The sequence below is a fragment of the Neomonachus schauinslandi genome, chromosome 1 (assembly GCF_002201575.2).
Source record: "Neomonachus schauinslandi chromosome 1, ASM220157v2, whole genome shotgun sequence".
NCBI lineage: Eukaryota > Metazoa > Chordata > Mammalia > Carnivora > Phocidae > Neomonachus > Neomonachus schauinslandi.
Window position 1 is genome coordinate 36,194,432 of NC_058403.1, and position 13,258 is coordinate 36,207,689.

Genomic DNA, 13,258 nt, shown 5'->3' on the forward strand with positions numbered 1-13,258 from the left:
CATTCTTAAAATTAAAAAAAAAATTCCTGTCCCTTTCTGTCATTCTAATATTCCTATTCCCTGCATGTCACATCTTTTGCAGTTGTCCCCCAGCCTTTGGATATCCTATTCTATTTTTTTTCCTTCATTATTTGATTTGCTTTTCAGTTTTGGAGATTTCTAATGAGATACCCTCAAGCTCAGAGATTCTTTCCTTAGTTGTGTCCAATCTACTAATGAACTCATCAAAGGAAGTCTTCATTCCTGTTATAGTGTTTTTTAGCTCTAGCATTTCTTTCTGGTTCTTTCTTAAAATTTCTATTCTCTGCTTACACTGCCCATCTGTTCTTGCAAGCTATCTATTTTATCCATTGGAGCCCTCAGCATATTAATCAAAGTTGTTTTAAGTTCCTGGTCTGACAATTCAAATATCTTTGCCATGTCTACTTCTGATACTTGTTTTGTCTCCTAAATTTGTGGTTTTGGGGAGGGGGGTGGGAGGATGGGTTAGCCTGGTGATGGGTATTGAGGAGGGCACGTTCTGCATGGAGCACTGGGTGTTATGCACAAACAATGAATCATGGAACACTCCATCTGAAACTAATGATGTAATGTATGGGGATTAATATAACAATAAAAAAAAATTGTGGTTTTGCCTTTTGGTATGTCTTGTAATTTTTTTCTTGATAGCTAGACACGATGTACCAGGTAAAGGAGACTGCTGGCCTTTATTAATGTGGTAAGATGTTGGATGAGGGAAAGCATCCAATGGTCCTAGGAATAGGTCTTAGTCTCTTAGGGAGCTTATGCATCTGGACTGTGAAAATCACAAAAATTTCTCAGTTTCTGATTCCCCCTTACATGGGAAAGAATGTCTAGAGTGGTCTGGAGTTAGGAATTTCCCTTTTCCCACTTGCGATGCTAGAGTTGAATGAAGTTGGATATTTCCCTTTCCCCAAGTCAGTTATATTCTGATAATACTCCAGAAGGATAGGCTCTGGTTAACTAGTTTCCCCCAAGGGCAGGCCTTATTAATGAGAACAGAGTACTCTGGTGTATTTCAAAATGGTCCTTTTCCCTTCCCTCTGCCAGGACACGAGGGGATTTTTCCCACATATACACTGCAAGAACCTGGTGGAACTCTTGGAAGTAAATTTCATAGAATTGTGCGGCCCTCTATTACTAGGTCCCCTAGTCTTTTTAACTTTCAGAGTTGTCCATATTGAGCCTCAACTAATCCATCAATTATAGTTCAGATTTTCCTATCCAATCTGGCACTGGTTTCCACAGAGATTTCTGCTAGTGAGTCTTCATTCATGTAGAACCAGAAACAAAAAAATTTCAATATAGTCATTTTTCAAATAAAATATTTAAGTATTCATGATGCAAATTCTAAATTTTTTAATTAAACAGCACAGCAAATAACACAATTTTTTACCATTATTCTTATAAAGAGTAAGAGAATTATAAAAACCAGATTTTTGAAAAGTAATAGGGTGACAGTTGCTTTATAAGAAAGATATGTATATTGGTGCTCTTGTCCATGCTCTGAATTCCAATGGAAATAACACTGATAGTATTTGTCTCCATCAATTTCACTAAAAGTTCCTTTCTGTAGTCACTCCTGCCAGACTAAATATTCACCGAAGCTCTTTCCATTTTGGGAGATAAAAAAAATCACAGCACAGAACATGAAATACCTCAGCAATGTTAAACTGATAGACTTCTGCTAGATTCAAAATTTCCATTAACCAGGTACTTTGGTAAAATGAAAAATAAAAATAACAATAAAATAAAAGACTTTTTAAACCTATATCATGTTGAAACAAGTTTTACAAATCTGCATGTCACAATCAATACTGGCCTTTGTTGGATTAGTTATAAAAGCTCAAAATTGCTTGCATGATGAATTTTCAGTGAAATGAATAATCACAACCCCCCACAAACCAAATATAATTATATTTATAACCTAGAATATTCAAAATACCATATATTAAAGGATTGTCATACTGTTAGAAAGGCTAGTCTAAATTAAGATATATTGCATTGCATTCCCATTCTGGATAAGCTAATAAAACTTTACTTAAAGATGACGTAATATTCACATCCTCTGGTTGAATTAAGTATTTCTGCTTGACTCAAAACAAGTTGAAAAGTTAGGGTACAGTCTTAACTCTCTTAATAACAAAGCAGTTTTAAGCCTATAAATTGAAGATATATGTATATGGTTTTTACATTAGAAAGTTAAGACATACAAGTAAAAAGTCTTCTAAAAACCTATTGTAGGATCTAATGCTTTGTGAGAAAAGTGTCTGGAGGATAGTGTTTCTCAACTTAATGAAAAATATACAATTTTCCCCTAAGTTTTGCTATCAGGACTGACTACTTTGGTAATTCATAATTCAAAGCAGCAATATTCTAAAGGGAAGATTAAGTTAAATGAGGCTTCTATTCTAATGACAGAATTAATCTAGGACAAAATTTTTAACTTGTAGGATTTAGAGAGCCTTGTAGTTTTTTGTTTATGTTTTCTTTTTTAATTTCTGTTCCAGCTGTCTTTAGCTGACACAACTTATCATTTTCTGGATAACCCAAGACCTAGGATGTATGCAGGACAAGTTTAATGCAGTGCCACCACTATTAAACTTGTCCAAGCAGTACAGTATTTAAGCCCTATTGGTCCTCTCTCCCACTCAAATTTCTTTTATTTTTTTCTCCTACTCAAATTTAAATGTGGTAATTTCCTTTTCTTCAAACCTTTGTGGTCTATTATCAAAAGAACAGCTCCCTTCTTGATAACAATAACTTCTTGTTTTGCAGATAGCATGGCCTGTATCATACTTGAGTTCATACTTGAGTTTGCATCATATCCTCCAAGAGATAGGGATGATGTCTTTGTACCCTTCATAGTACTGAGCACAAGATTCTCTACATATTAGGGTCCATAAATGTTATGAGAAGTTAATTTTAAAAAACAAAAGTGCTTAATGGGTATTTTCTCTGTTTGTGCTTCTGTTTTGACTAGGGTGGAAAAAAAATCATTTTGGCATGGACTTGAAGGAATTCTGAGGTAGTTATACTAGGTGGAAGAAATAGCTAGCAGCTCAGAGAAAGAAATTAAAAATAATTAAGGTCAGCATATTACCTCTTTATTATCCTTCCTTTATAATTCCCTCAAGGCTTTTTGTTTTAAAAAAAAAATCATCTCTTTGATATCTCCACCTATTCATCTACAGTTTCTGATGTGTAAGCTCTAGATTCCATTGCTCAACTGAACTAGGTTACACCCATATTGTAATTACCACCCATACAGAAGGGAACCCACAAAACTATTTGCACAAACTAGTTGGAAATTGAATTCTCAAATTTATGAAGAATTTACTTAATGTATAAGTTATGCATGCTTATTACAATGATGATATTTAGAATAATAAATATTAATTTTATTGTGTCACATTCTCCTAATGTGTTTGATCAAAAAAAATATATGATACCTGCACTGATAACCAGAGCGATTACAGTATAAAGTCTTACATGCAAGGCAATGAAGACAGAGGAAGACACAGAGAAGGTCTTGTTTCTGAATTATTTTCTGTCTTGAGTTGCAGCCAAGAATTATGATTTTGTAAGCAATCACCTCACCAGATGTCTTGATATACCCCTGCCATGTCCTTGCTATTCCTTTTCTCAGTGGTGCATGTGCTCACATGTAAATAATAGATAGGGTACATTAAGACATGGGGTAAATTGAACAGGTTTATTTGGCACTGAGCAAACATCTGCTGTATAAAACAAAAATTAATCGCCATCATGAGTTTCCTGTACTAACTTATTGTCATCTATTTAGAAAATATCAATTGTCCTAAATAATGCTAAGAGAACACACAGAGACACACACATTCATTAGAACTTGAGCCCTTAGTTTTCAGGGTCAGAATTCTGTGACATTGAGCTCCAAAGCAATTGCATTTCTCATCATTTTCTGATCTCTGGAGTAAGGTAGGACTAAATAAAAATAACATCAGAATGAGTGCAGGTGTTTCCCTTGAAGTCTTTGCAGAGTCTTCAGTGATTCTCCAGGAACCACTGATGTGAGTTCTTAGTTATAGGTTCTCCTTTTCAATGTCTAACTACTACTCTAGAACATTGCACATAGTTATTAATGATGGTGAATTTCAGGCCAATGACGTTTAAAGACTGAAAACACCAAGCTTCATTTAGAAGGAAACATGAAGACCCATCCTGAATTTTTCAAGTATAGTAAAAAATAATTCAAATATAGTTAGAATATTAAAATACTGGACATTTCTAAAATTAGGCTCCTTGATTTTTTAAAGAGAATATAGTATGAATTTGTAATAGTAATTCACTGTGTGTAACCTTACTGGAACAATAATTTTCTACATCTCCCTGAATATTAACAATAAAACCTCTGGCCTATGCAAATACCAAATATAATTATTCAAACCACACATGGCCATGTTACCTACAACCAGGACTGAGGCCACATTCTTCAAGGGATGATACCCCATAGCTTATGCTAGCTTCTACTTAATTTATTGTAAAACTCTCATAAAACCATCTTTCCTTTCCCTGTAAATTCTGCCCTATGAAGAGTTATTTTAGTTTTTTATAATAATTGATGAAATAAATTTCCAGTTTGTCCTAAAAAATTGGCCATATGGAAAGAAGATAAACTTTTCTTTCTAAAGATTGTATTATTTGAGACAGAGGGAGCACAAGTGGAGGGAGAGATAGACGGAGAGGGAGAGGGACAAGCAGACTCCCCACTGAGTGCAGAACCCGGTGTGGGGCTCCATCCTAGGACCCTGAGATCATGATCTGAATCGAAGTCAGACACTTAACCAACTGAGCCACCCAGGTACCAAAAAGAAAATAAACTGTTAAAAGAAAAAAAAAAGTGGATTCTAAAAAGTACAGATAAAATCTCAAAACATTGGAAAATTTTAGGTTCTAGTGTTTTTCATTTTCCATGAAATTTAATTCAGTAAGTCTGTGCACAGTATAGATATCTTAACTTCAGAAATTGTGTCACAGAAATATTTATAAATTTTATGTGATTCCCTACAAGATTACTTCTGTTACTTTTCTGCTTAACTGCTTATCAGCTAATGACATAATTTGCCTCCCTGCTTAGTAAATTAAAATCCCAATTCTCCTTCTTATAGTGCATTCACTCCAGATGAGTCAACATCTGTACATAAAGGATAGCAACCATTCAGCAAGGATGCTGCTGTTACCTATGGTGAAATACTGAAAATGTCAGCAGGACTTAACACAGAGGTGAGCTCTACATTATAAAGGTGAAAACACGCTGAAAATGTTTAAAATATGTTGTACATAAGACACATCCTATGTTAATCAATATCTCTATGTTTTATATCCTTTTTAAAGTTTGTTGTAGTACTAGATTTAATTATACTGTCCTCCTTACCAGCACAGTACCTCATCTTTATATACCAATTTTGAATTTTAAAAAAGGCTTATTTTACCTTGATCATTTGTACCTTATATCACTCCTATGAAGCAGAAAGGGCTAGTATTAATAACTTTAATTTACATATAAGAAAACTGAGAATCACAGGAGCTATTCAGTGGTGGTACTGGGTTTTAACATCTTTTTTCTCATTCCCGTACAATCTTATTCATAGAATATTATGTCACCTTACATACGTCATATTACTTTTATATTTATCAAACCTGAGCCCCTTACTTGAGTTACTCTGACAACTGCATTCTGATTTCTGGTGCTTTGAAGAAGGGAGTCAATTTTAAGATAGAAATTTTGGGATAAATGTATAAATGAGGCAGGCCAGATTATAGAATGAAATGATAGAAAAGTATTCTAATTGTGGAAATATGTAGTAAATGAGGGAGGTGCTGCAAAAATAAACTTGAGCCATCTAGTACTGTAGTTTGCTTTTCTTTCTTACCATTGGAGACAAAGCCCTGTCCTAGCAGCTAATTCCTTTTATTTTATTTTATTTTTTTAGCCTTTCAATCAGCAAGTACTGAACCGTTCCCACTCCAAAACACTCAAACCTTTTACTTACATGCTCTTCCCAAAATTACTTAAAATCAGCCTCCCCCACTCCCTTATCTCCTCATACATGCCCTCTAACTGAGAAATGAGAGATTGCCCCAAGCTGTTTCAAGTTCCTTTGAAGGTTTTCTTTTTCTCTTTCCTGATCAGGAAGCATCCCACATTCAAGTATCCAATTTTCCTTCTATCAGAGAGCACTTTTCAGAGTGTTTTCAAGTAGGAGACTGAGCAGCACTGACTTGCAAGGAATTATGGTGGCTCTCCACCAGCAAAAGAGAGGTGGAATTGCCCTACAGGGTTTGGATAGGGCACTAGAAAGTGGTCTAATGTGATAATGATTTAGTGATACCTCTAATTATAGCACAGCTCACCCCAGCAAATGAGTATTGAACACAAAGCCATTTAGCAGGAAGTTGCAGGCTTCTCTGATGGCAGAAATAAAAGCTGCACATCACTGTATTTGTTAGTAATAGGTCATCATTCTCCTGACTCAAAGTCTTTTCCTTTTCTCTGAATGTGAGTGTAGGAAGTACCACTAGTCCAAATTTGCTATTATTATTATTATTATAGCAAATTTCCAAAGGTTCCATAACATTAGTGAGCACTGTGACTGAACTGTTCATTAAACTAGTTGAAAAGGAAAAGTAAACAGGAAATCATTTTTGGATCTTTGAACAAAATAGAAGCAAGACTATCAGCAATATTGCTATGGTTATTTTAGAATCATAGAGGTCCTAGAGCTAATTTTACTCAGAAATTAAGGTTACCTAATTTTTGATTCTCTGTAATTTCAATTATCATCTATATTTCTACAAGGTGACTATATTGTAATTCTTTTAAGAATATTATAAAGCATCCTCAAAACCTGAGAAATCAAGAGGATAATTTTTCCCTATTATATTAATTGTTAGAACCAGTATAATGGACCAGCATGAAGATCTACAAGGTAACTTAAAATATTTCTGGACCTCTAAGAATGAAATTTTACATGTCAAGTGTATTAACATTCCAAAAAAGAATATGTTTCTTAGAATGTAGATTTGGGCAGATATATAAGCACTGAACAAAAGAATCATTGAGATGAAAGTTCAAAAGTTGGTATTCCCTGTTCTAGCATCATCCATAGAAAGAAAATTTCAAAACAATCTTCCAATGTTCATTTGTAATTCACAAGGCTCTTCTTCTTGTGGAATGGATGTGGCTGCCCATCATAGTTTCATTCAATCAAATATTTTATTAATTTCTGTAGCACCCATGTTCTCAGCTCATGTTCATTAAACACCTTCTGCTTATGATTTGGCTTCCCCACTAGTTCATCCTCTAATAAGAAGGTAATATGGATAATGTTTTTAAAGATTTTATTTATTTATTTTAGAGAGAGAAAGGGATAGAGAGCACAAGTTGGGAGAGAGGCAGGGGGAGACGGAGAAGCACACTCCCACTGAGCAGGGAACCTAATATGGGGCTTGATCCCAGGACCCCAAGATCATGACTTGAGCTGAAGGCAGCTGCTTAACTGACTGAACCATTCAAGCACTTCTGGATAATTTTTTTATGATAGTTACATTTCTACTCTTCTTATAAGGAAATCAGTTCATTGGATTTAGGGTCCACCCTCATCCATTATGCCCTCGTCTTAACTTAAGCACATCGGCAAAGACCCTATTTCCAAATAAGGTCACATTCTGAGGTCTCAGGTGGATATGAATTTGGGGAAATACAATTTAATGCATTACCTCCTCACTCAGAGATGGCCATAGAGATGGCCAAAATTATTTACTATAATTTATTTCTACAAGACAGTAAAGAAGAGAAAGACATAGAAATGCCTATGGCATGTACAGTATCACAAATATCCCTCCTAATTAGTTACAAGATACAGATGTTGGAATTTATGATAGGTCAAGCTGACCTAAATGACAGGTCTGAATTGCTTAGCTGGACAGCTAGACTCTACCCTGACTTAATTTAGGGGACATCATGAATTAATTCCACTATAGACTGAATGTCTCCTAATTCAGTGAAACAGAATTTGTTAGAAAGACAATAATGCATAAATATTCGGATCAACAGTGATAGAAAATAATATAGTGTTTTCAAACATTCTCCCAAAATGACAAGCTCAAACTTACCAGCAAAAATGTATCTCACAAACATGATTCTGAAACACAATAAGATTAATAATTAAAAGTCCAAAGAACGAAAAGCAAGTCATTTAATTTATTTAAGAGAGATAATCTGTGTGGCTGAAGCAGGTAAAATTTCTCTAACAACACCTAAAAGATGATATTTTACAATTTGTAAAAATGCCTCTCAACATTTTACTTCAAACAAGTATGAAATGAGCTTCATTGCAAGGTTTCTTATAATAACCTAACATAATAAAGATCAAATAGCCTCTGTGTTAGATACATAAAAGTTGTATCACCATAAGTAAATTTCCAAACCTCTTTCAGCCTCATTTTTCACTTCAGTAATTGGGCCTCATAAATTCGTTTTGATGATCTAATAAGGTGATGCTTAAATATAGTATGGGGTTTGGCCTATGGTTATCATTAAATGGTAGCCATTTCATTAAAATAAAATGCACATTTATTAACTTATTATAAAATGTGCATACTCCCAGTGTCCAGAATTATTATTATCTGTCTGTGGAAGTTTTTTTATGGACTTAGTCACTTGAGATCTAATTAATAAACAGACTATTTCAAGATACACAAGATACATGGAAGAAGGATAATATTGAAAAGTATTTCAAATGAGCCCTAATTAAATCTGGTGAACCATTCTTGCTATACAACTGAACAGACTTTTGCAATAATACAAAGTTTGAATATACCAGATGCTTTCTCTTTTTGTCCTTACCATGCTAGATTAATATTAGAAAACACTAGTTCTTTAGATTACTATTGTGGAATTTAAAGAAACCACTAATCTATTAATGTGCTATATCTTCAAATAGACTTAATTGATTGATTGATTACACTTTTCTTTTACGTTTATTCTTGTCTTAGTCCTAAGACAGCTTTACTATATATATATACTATATATATATATGGCTATTCTAAAATGTTCTTAGGTTCTCATTTAAAATCAACTTATTGTGAAAAAAATAAAAACAATTTATTGTGTTTACTTGTTTAATACTGACAACATTTAGGTGTTGCCTCTAACTAGTTTCTTTGTAAGCTTTTGGATCACCTTACCATACCATGTCTTGACTCTAGCTGGTAAAGAATAAAGAATCAAGTTATCTATGGCATGAAAAAGGGTCACTTGACACTGTAAATGAATGTATAAACATTTGTGATTATGATGGAGATTTTCTTATTTCATTCCTGTTATATGTCAAAAATATTTGTTGTATTTTTACCAGTTAAGAATTTAAGGGGTCATTTTTATTTATTTTTATTTTTATTTTTTTTAACGATTTTATTTATTTATTTGAGAGAGAGAATGAGAGAGAGAGAGCACATGAGAGGGGGGAAGGTCAGAGGGAGAAGCAGACTCCCTGCTGAGCAGGGAGCCTGATGCGGGACTCAATCCAGGGACTCCAGGATCATGACCTGAGCCAAAGGCAGTCGCTTAACCGACTGAGCCACCCAGGCACCCTTAAGGGGTCATTTTTAATTGTTAATCTTTAGGAAATACAGTTGCAAGTTTAGAATATATTAATGACTTGGAGAAAAAATATCATCTGCCACTCTAAAAATTTGTCAAAAAAAGACTAGTTTATAAGTTGATCTGTCAAATATTTTTAAATTTAATATAGAAGATATATATAATACTGAATATATTATAACCTAAATGAAGGTGCAAAAAGGAAAAAAAAAAAAAACTTCAATGGAATCTCCAGAAATTCAGCAAGACAGATCAAAAGCATATGCTATGAAGGAATATAGTATACATTTACTAACTGTAGTTATAATAAACATGGCAGTGTTTTATGTAAACTCAAATGGCAGATATAGTGCAGAAGACTTGAGAATTTCTGTACCCTTATATTTGTTCTACGCCTTGGGATGGAATATCACATGTTTTACACAAAGCCCACAGGACTGAAAATTGAGGGTCTTACTTTGAATTGTGTATCTTTCACTTGCCAGCCGTGTGATCTTCAGTAAGTCATCTATCCATTTTACAACATCAGTTTCCTCTTCTGTAATTACAAAATTAAAAAAATTAATAGGGTTCCTATGAGAATTAAAAGAAGCACTTTACCCAAAACTGACTTATAAACATAAAAAACACAAAATATCATGTCAATATAATGCATTATTACCATAGCAAAATATAAAGAAATTCTACTGAAGACATAAAAAAGGTACACCATTGCCCTACAATTTTTAAATGGTATTTTTCTTTTATTACTTCAACAACAGTATTTACCTACAGAGTCCAAAACAGAATGCTTTCAAATTAGATGATCTCTCCAATCTACTTTGTTAATATTCTATTTGATTTCAAGGCTTTCTCACATTTAAACATAATAGTAATACATATAAAACAAAAATTAAAATCACAAAGTTTCCATATTATTAGAGAAACCATTTACATTATAGTTTTCATCCTGGGTTTGTAAAACAATGCTACTAAATCATTTTTAGTAGAAAAAAAGACTGTAGACAAGGTCTATTGCTTACAAGATGAAATAATAGCTCTTAAAAATGTAAGATATTCCTCTTGTGAGATTCTCTGAACAAAATTTTACTAAATGTACAGTTAAAAGTCATTAGCTATAAAATAAAACTAATTATTTATGGTGTTTTAGAATAAAATAAAAACTTGGTATCCAAAGAAATCAATATAAATAGTGTTGTAGAATTACAGTAAATGAAGAGGCATCTTGTGGCATTAATAATTATAGACAGAAAACATCATTCAAAATATTCTCTGTAGAAAAGAATCACACCACAACAAAGATACATTTTCAAGATCAAATAGGACAGAGTTGTTAAAAGTTAAAGTTGTCAAATTATAGGGTTCTAAATAATTATTTACTCTCATTAAATAAGCAAAAATCATTCAGATAGTTACCACATATTGCCAATAAGTTAAAAATGCACGAATGAATAATGCAGATGAACTGAGTGGCCAACATGTTTATTTGAAATGTTTTTAACGTACAGACAATAGTTCATCACTTGATTATCTTTTTTTAATTTTACTAGATAATGATTTAAAGCTACAGCATGGGTCTGTGACTTGATTCTCACAGATTATATAGTTTACATACAGAAATTTCTTTTGGTGATAGGATCTCCTCTTAGATGTCACACTGGTTATATTTACTTTTATAAGCACACATTTAGCCTAATAAACAACTCAAGAAAACTATTTAAAACCTATTGCTTTATCTAATAATAACTAGTTTATGTACTTTACAAGTGTACTTATGCATCCATCATTCTTTATTTCAACATCATTTCTTCTGCCTCTAGTTTATGTGTTATAATCACCTTGGTCATAATCGATATCACTGACCTATAAAACATACTACCTACACTTGAGAGGATAAAATCAAGATGTATAAAGAAATCCAATTGCTATTTTAATTGCTAAGGACCTGATAAAAATGAAAATTGCTTGTATTCAATCATTCTAGTCAAAGTCTACTTGGTTTTCTTTTTTTAAAGATATAATTTAGATTTAATTTAAAGATTGTTAAGAAACGGCTTTTCATCTAATAGAGCTCTGTGCTCATACATTATCTCTACATGCATAAATATTCTCCACATTGCTTAGAATGTTTTTCACAATCTTCAGTGTGTTGTCAAGTTTAAACTTAGGCTTGGAAGTGGGAATATATAGGGTATGTGTTTGTGATATTGTGGAGACAGACTATTTTGAAAAGATCAAGATTAAGCAGTGAAACAAAGTTACTACAAAGTTTTGGCACATAATGAATATTGAATAAGTACTCCAGTGAAATAATAAATAGACTTTAAGAACATTCAAGATTGTACATTTTATAGATTTTAATGACATTAATCTTACCATAATAACAGCAAATATAGCAACATTCATTTTAACAATAGTTTAACAATAAAACAGCTATATAATTATTCCTTAAGTATAGTCTTTAATTACTGTTTAGTTCTATTTATCTTGTAATATTTCATACTATATTTATGTTTCCAGAGACTAAATTGTCTGCAATCTATACAAACATTAGAATTTTTAGAAAAAGTTCTTCGAGAAAGTACTGCCAGTAAGAGGAAATATTTTATATAGAAAGACAAAGAGTATTAATATATTTTCTTTATATATCCAATTATATTTTTAAAAATGTTATTGTGGTAATAACACTTAACATGAGATTTACCTTCTTAACCTTTCAAGTATACAATATAGTATTGCTACTTATAGGCAAAATGTACAGCAGATCTCTAAAATTCATTCATCTTGCATAGCTAAAATTTTGTATCTGTTGATTAGCAACTCCCCATTTCCTCTCCCCCAAGCCCCTGGAAACTACAATTCTCTTTGCTTCCATAAGTCTACCTATATCAGATACCTCATATAAATGGATTCATGCAATATATGTCCTTCTGTATCTGGCTTATTCAATAAAATAATGTCCCACAGGATCATCCATGTTGTTACTTACTGCAGAATTTCCTTCTTCTTAAGGTCAAATAATATTCTATTTTAAGTAGTTTCTTCTGTAGTCATTCATCAATGGACATTCAACTGTTTCCATATTTGTCTATTACAAATACTGCTGCCTGAATATGATACTGCTAATATCTCTTCAAGATACTGATTTCAATTGTTTCATTTATTTATTATCATTTTATTTTATTGTTTACCATGTCTTTTATTTGTTGTATTCTGATTCTTTGATATATAGTGCCTTGCCATTGGTATTTTGATAGGGATTGTACTGAATCTATAGATTGCTGATTTCAATTGTTTTAGATAAATACCCTGAAGTAAAATTGCTGGATCATATGGTAGTTCTATTTTTTAATTTTTTGAGGAACTTCCATACTGGTTTCTATAATGGCTGCACCATTTTACATTCTTACCAACAGTGCAACAAGGTTTACAATTTCTTCACAATTTGGCCTATACATGTAGTTTTAGTTTTGGTTTTGGTTTGGGGTTTTTTCTTTTCTTTCTTTTTTCCCTTCCTTCCTTCCTTCCTTCCTTCTTCCTTCCTTCTTTCCTTCCTTCCTTCCTTCCTTCCTTCCTTCCTTCCTTCCTTCCTTC